The following is a 7,367-nucleotide window of genomic DNA, read 5'->3' as shown; positions in this document are numbered from 1 at the left end:
TTTGCTCATAGTTTATTTTTGAGATAACATTTTTTATATCTATTTTTTAAGATGACTAATTGCATTTTAGGCGTCTGATATCTGTTAAAGTACTGTATAGTGAAATCTTATACAATATTGACAGATGTAAATTGCAGGATTACCCTCTAATCTCTTTATAGTAACTTCCATGTAGTAATAAGATATTTAATATATTGTAGGTCTGTTGGTGACAGGTTTGGTGTATCCAAATAAACATTATTTTGTGCTGTGCAAACAGCATGCGCTGCTCTCTCAGAACTTGCACCAAAGTTTATAAAATGGCCTTCAGGAGATTAAGTGCAAGAAATTATACAAAGTTTCCACAACGAGAGTGGTTTTCCAGGGGTAGTAAAAGCTATTGATAGCACCCACATTGGAATTCCAGCTCCACAGATACATGCAGTTGCGTATGTAAACTGCCACGGCTACCATTCTATAAACTTGCAAGGTATGTGATGTCACTTTTGATACAAAGTGATCTAGTCAATGAATAGAAAATTGTTCTGTTATGAATTATGTAGTTCTATACAGTAATACAGACAATCACTTTCTATGAATTTTCTTAATTCAATCTGAAGTTCTACAGTACAGATCTGTACTCTAATGATGCTAAACTCAACTCTCGTGTGACAATTCTATGATTTTCATCTCCTGTCATGCGGTGGATGTGGATGTGTCCATGATGCCGAGATTTATGCCCGCTTTACGTCCGCTGTACATTATCTGGAAAAATAGCCAGGGAGGATGAAATAATGTTTCCATATGACTCCCATATTGTTGAAGATGGTGCTTATCCCATAAATAAGCAATTTATGAAACTATCAAATTATCCTGACAATGGGCATTTGACAGCTGCTCAAGTCCGGTACAATAGCAAATTATCATCAGCCAGAAGTATTATTGAACGGTCATTTGCTCACCTGAAAGATGATGGAGAAGACTGCATTATTTAGACATGTTAAAAATAGAGTCGATACCATCTGTTGTAATGGCTTCTTGTGTCTTACAAGAGGGGACATCCTACAAGAAAATACTGAATTGGAAAAAGTACATTAATTTTTTTATCCTAAGTTTTGGTATTATGTACTATACAGCACATGTACAACAAGTGTAACATTTTCAATGTTTTCCAGGATCCAGGCAATCATAACCTTGGAGTATATCAGAGATCATGTGTTATTGAGCAAAAGCAAGGTGGAAAGGCAAAGCGTGACAGAATTGCCCAAAACTTATAAACCAAGATATTTAGTAGTAAGCAAAAGATTCCACTAATGCTATTTATTAATTATGTACTGTACCTTAAGAGGAAAGGAGTAAATAATTGATTATATTCTGGTATTGGATAAAGTGGAGTTATGAACTATTTATTTATGGTTGATTACAAACATTTTGCATACAGTTTATGGAAATCAAAAACTACTTTTATTACTCTTTTTGTTTTGTAACATTTCCTATTTTTTCGATGAATTGTTTAAATAAATTATTAAATTCATCCATCCTTTGCAGGTGTTCCTCATGCCGCTGCTGTTTTGCAGTCTCACGTTTGACATCTGGCAGTAATTTTCTTTTTGGACATTGGACTGGTGATGGAGATGCAGATGCAGATGAGCAGCTTTCACTGCTATGAGTGAAAGGTGATGCCACATCAGGACATTCACTGAGCCACTCATCCATGTTACTTTAATAACACCACATCCTCCTGAAAAAAGACCACAATATATTTAGTATTGAGAAATATAAGTGAAATTTCAAAAAAAATATAAAAAAAAGTCATCTGTTGTTGCCAGATGTACAGGATGTCCACCATGAACCTGACACATTTGAAACGTAAAAAATCTACTGTCAGTAAGAATGTAAAGTAATGCACATTTTATGATCAAATACTCAAAAAGTTTTATTTAAAAAATCAGTGAATCTCTACATGAGCTCCTTTTGTTGTATGTAGAACATCGAGTCTATACTCCATTTCCTGCCAGGTTCTTTCAAGCACCTCGGGTGTGACGGCAGCAACAGCATCGTGAATGCACACACGAAGATGTTGAAGATCACGAATTTTAACATCGGTGTAAACCTTGTCCTTGACAAATCCCCAAAAGAAAAAGTCTAAAAGCTTAATATCCGGCGATCGAGGAGGCCACAGTATCAGTCCTCCGCGCCCAATTCAGCAATAGGGAAACTGCGTCGAGGAAACATCGAACATACAGGCTACCAATGTAGAGGGACACCTTCCTGCTGGAAATTAAATCTATTAAATGAGGAAATTTGTTTCAGCATACCACCACACAGATTACACCCGCTCTTGCACAAAAGCCATTTTGCATTTGACTACTACCATGCCCCTTACAATCACTTTGACAGGTTTTCAAAATTACGTATACAACTTTCACAGTTTCTCCGCCTAATGGAATCCCACTGCTAACCGGTCGCCGGCCGTTCTCGGCTACAGCGACACTCCAATGTCCGGTCATACATGATATGTGAATTGTCTNCTAATGCTATTTATTAATTATGTACCTTAAGAGGAAAGGAGTAAATAATTGATTATATTCTGATTTTGGATAAAGTGGAGTTATGAACTATTTATTTATGGTTAATTACAAACATTTTGCATACAGTTTATGGAAATCAGAAACTACTTTTATTATTATCTTTTTATTTTGTAACATTTCCTATTTTTTCGATGAATTGTTTAAATAAATTATTAAATTCATCCATCCTTTAAAATGAATGCTAATTAACGGTGTTAACGTTCTAAACAAATTACAGGTATAACATTTCCTCTCAGGGTTTAAGGTTTTAAATTAACTACTTCAGCATTAAATGTTACCATAGCTATGTAATGATTGATCCTGACTTTCATTCTTTGTTTCTTGTATATTGGTAATTTCAAAACTTATTTTCGAACATTAACGCATCGAGTGATAATAGGACGACATTTTAATTTGATTGAGCTGCAGTATTAAGTGACCGCTTGCTCTTATTTCTGAACGTACAATGTAACATCTGCTTTAAAGTTCTTTCTTTTGTAAGGGATTTTCACAAATATGGAGGATGTCCTGGAAAGATTTCTGGTATTGCATCAGTTTTATTAGGCCTAAAAGTATTAGCTATTAAACTGTTATATTACTAAATAAACAAACAGTGTAATTAAATTTCATATTTTCTAANTCACTTTGGTCTAAAATGTGTGTGTCTACCCCTCGATGTTGTGAGGAGGACGTCATGTCTTATTTAAACCCGCCTCTTACCCGTCGCCGGCCGTTCTCGGCCTTAGCGACTCTCTGAGATTCAATGTTTGGTCATACGTTATAAGTGTGAAAAAGTCTAGTCCTCGGTATAAAAAGGAGATTGTCATGTTTGAGGGAAAACCCACCCCTGTCTCGTCGCCGGTTGTTTTCGGTATTAGCGACCCTCTGAGATTCAATGTCCGGTTATACGTTATAAGTGTGAAAAAGTCTAGTCCTCGGTATAGAAAGGAAATTGTCATGTCCGAGGGAAAACCCGCCGCTGTCCGGTCGCCGGCCGTTATCTATTTAGATCAATTTGTATTTGTATATTATTTCGACTTGTTAGTTTATTTTAAGTATTCTTTATATGTAACTGTTTTGTATTGTAGAATTTTGTTTTTTTTGTGGCCATTATGCCAAAGTGGTATTTTTGATATGCAGCAAGTGACTTGCTGTATACCAAAAATGTGTAATGTGTTCGTCATAAAATATCAAAATATAATTATATATTTTATTATAAATAATGCATTTAAAAGTAAGATCACAAATAAATATCGTATATAATTATCTATTATAGTTTTATTCCAAAATGTAAAATTAAAAATTGAATTATGACTTACCTGAGATCATGTTAATAATGTTAATTAAAGTTTTTAATATTTAATGTTCTGTTTTATATTTAATTCGCATGTAATTTATCAGTCGATACTCAATTATTTTGTAAAATTGCCATTTGATTAATTAGTCGATTAGCTGGTATTATATGCAGAAAACGAAAAGCCAGAAAATTCTAACAGCACCCGAAAAGATAACTATTAATAAGTATATGGAGATAATGTTTTACTGAATGGTCTTAGAAACATTACAATTGGTCGTAAACATATTTATTTAGATACTTTAAAACTTGTTTTTCGAGATGGTTAATAATTGAAAAAGTTAGGAATAATATTTAAAAATTGTCTATAAAATTGATGTATGCAAAAAGTACTTATGAAGAATTATATGAAGCTATTTTTCTTCCTATTGTCGACTGCTGTTGTATTTAGCTGTTTTGTTTTTAATGACAAGCGTAGAACAATTTTTATTTTCGTATATGAATTTTGCTATTTGTGCTTCTACTGATTGTAATAAAAAAATATCAAATTTTATAACAGCTTTAAACATTCGAATACGGGTGCCATTATGCTATATTTAGTGTGCCGTGTGTGTTTATGTGGCAGTTGTAATAAAAGTAAATTGTCGAATGCGTATTTAAAATACCATTAAGGTAACTTTGCAATTAAAATTTTTCATTATAATTAAATTAATTGTAATTATAAAAGTTGTGTTATTTTGTATTAATGTATCATTAAAGTTCTTGCGAATAGAAGTCTTACGTATTGTATAACAATACGTAAGACTTCTGTATTGTATAACATTGTATAAAATTATTAATAAACAAATTTAAATTTGCAATATTAATGTTATAAACAAAACAATAAAAATATACAAAAAATAATTTTGTTAAACAGTGGCGTGTTATCCTATGGACAAAAAATGCATTTGCCTGGGTGGGGCATCCCTAATTCAAATTCAAACGGGATTCGTGAAGCTATAACATGCCACTGTCATTAACTTATTTCAATTTTTTTACTTTGTTTTATGATTCGAGTTATGAAAAGTAATAAGATTTACATATTAAGATTTTTGGACTGCAATTTGTAGACCTATAAATTCCATCTGTCTTTCCTTAATTTGGAGAACGGAATCCGATACGGAAACCTTAATGGGAGAAGACCCCAATTAACTATATAAGAACTTCCGATGCGAATCGGAAGTTGCGTTATTTCAATTAAAATCTTCCCCTGGAAGGTGTTAGAGATATGACTGGCACAGCTGTATTGTTAAAGGAAAAGTGTGATGTACCAGGGGCAAGTCACTACTAATTTGAGGTGGAGAGAATATATTTTAAATTAAAAATATTATTAGAAATTGCAGTCCAACATTGTAACAATGTCACAATAATTGCTTGTTTTTAAAGAAAACCATTTGATAAATATATTATGACAGACTCACATTAGCATCGCTATCTGTGAAGTCGTCTTTAACTATTGACGTTAACCAATGGTCAATTTTGTCCTCAGAGAAAGTTATACACCATATCAATTGTTAAATTTCACTATATACTTCATTTTAAGATTGCAGTTTCTTTTTTTCTAATAATTTTCAGGAATTTTATGCATCATAGTCCTGGAAATAATGTTATGTTAATAAATAATTTTGCTGGTAGAGTTTTAAATACTCGTATTATATTTTGTTCAAACAGTAATAATAATTCTGAAGTTAATGGGACATCACCGTTAACTAATATTATTTAGTATAATCTATATACTTTGAACTAGAAAAATGTTAATAGTAGTCATTAACTTTGTTTTCCTACACCATTGTTAGAGAACCTGTGACATTTTGTGGTTTCTAATGCTACCAGACAAAATATAGTGTGATAAAATTCATGACATGTGTGCATGCTGCAGCAGTCTTGTCAACAGCTTGTTTCTTTCTCTGGACATAGTTATGGATGTTGCTAAAAATAATCAATATTCAGCCTGTACAGTATGGATTATTCCAAGATCAGCTGTAGAACAGCAGTGTAGAAAGCACTCAACTTGCACATTTTCCAGGTAGAACTCAAACCAAGCAGTTGTCATCTGACAGCTGAACTCTACTTTTGTTTCATCTTTTAATATAGTTTCCAGTTCAACTATTTATTAAAAATGCTCTGCATCATCCAATCTTGGCAGTTTGCAGTATGTAGAGCACACAATGTTCACATAATACAATATGTTCTTGATGTTTTTGCAATGATTAAAGGTCTCATATTCTCCATATCTATGTCATGTACAGTGGATATCAGTACTTGATCCTTCTTAGGATAAAAGGGATGAAAGAATGCAGTGTAGTGTAATACAAAATCATTTCTTACCTGAGGTACTGCAATAAAACATGGCTGTTAATCGCTATTTAGCATTTTTGCTTCCTCTGCAGCAGTTGGAATAAATTACATGCTTCATCAGGATTGAAAATGTCATCTGTGCTGTACTTAAATATTGTATCTTCTCTGTAGTCCATGCACATGCTATGTGCAATGAAACATCAATGTTCCTATGCATAAAGATTTTGAGATAATTCCATAGTTTTCAAAAATTCCCTGTAATAACAAGGAACTGCCGATGGGACAGTGGCACGCTTGAACATCTTGAAACCAGATGAAAATAACTTTCCGCACACACTCAAATTGTGTGCTACCTGTTTTATTCCTACTGGACTCAACATTGGATCTTCTTAAATTTTTTCAATGTTGGATAATCTTTTAAAATCATTGACAGAATGGAAAGGGTGATGTCAAACTCCCTTGCAACATCTAATTTTTACTCAGAATCAACTTCTTGTAGAAAGAAGCTTTTTGAACGATGAAAATTAGTTGCATTTTTCCCTATGGCATATTTCATTATGAAGTCTGACAAGATTACTTTCAGTGACTGATGGATCATAACAACAGCGTAGTAAAGTATATTACCCATTTGATACTAAAGTAGTGTAAGGATTCGTTGAATATAAAACACATATTTTCTTTCTTGTAACTTCCTAGTATCATCTCCGTACACATCATATTTGGTGGTGGCATTCCTGGCCTATGGTCTGAAAGATCCTGTCAATGGTGTCATCCACTCATTTATGGATTTTCACTGGGTACTTCCGGAATATTATAACATGGATAACAAATAATCCAGTCCACCCACCACACCAGCCTTAATCTAAGGCATCTTCTAGAAATTTCCCTTTTGTCCAGTCATCTATGGAACTTCATAATCATTTTCATCTAACCCATCCCAGTACTGTATTTTGATATATTGGGAATGCTCGGCATAGTGAAAAACCTTTGATATTCTGAAATTTATACTGACAGTTCTTAAGCTAAGTCTTACAGGTGGCCAAATTGGACTTCAAATTGTTTGCTATAATGAGGTGTTATCTGTATGTTTAACAGTAAAAAATAAGCACTCTCTCTCAAATACACTTTTTAATGTTCTTTAAAACTATATTGTTTGATTTTAAAAGAAGTACAACAAATCCAAAAAA

This window comes from Centruroides sculpturatus, unplaced genomic scaffold (assembly GCF_000671375.1).
Source record: "Centruroides sculpturatus isolate CEXI.00-Female unplaced genomic scaffold, Cexi_2.0 scaffold176, whole genome shotgun sequence".
NCBI classification, from domain to species: domain Eukaryota; kingdom Metazoa; phylum Arthropoda; class Arachnida; order Scorpiones; family Buthidae; genus Centruroides; species Centruroides sculpturatus.
The sequence above is the reverse complement of the archived record's forward strand: the minus strand, read 5'-3'. Positions refer to the sequence as shown.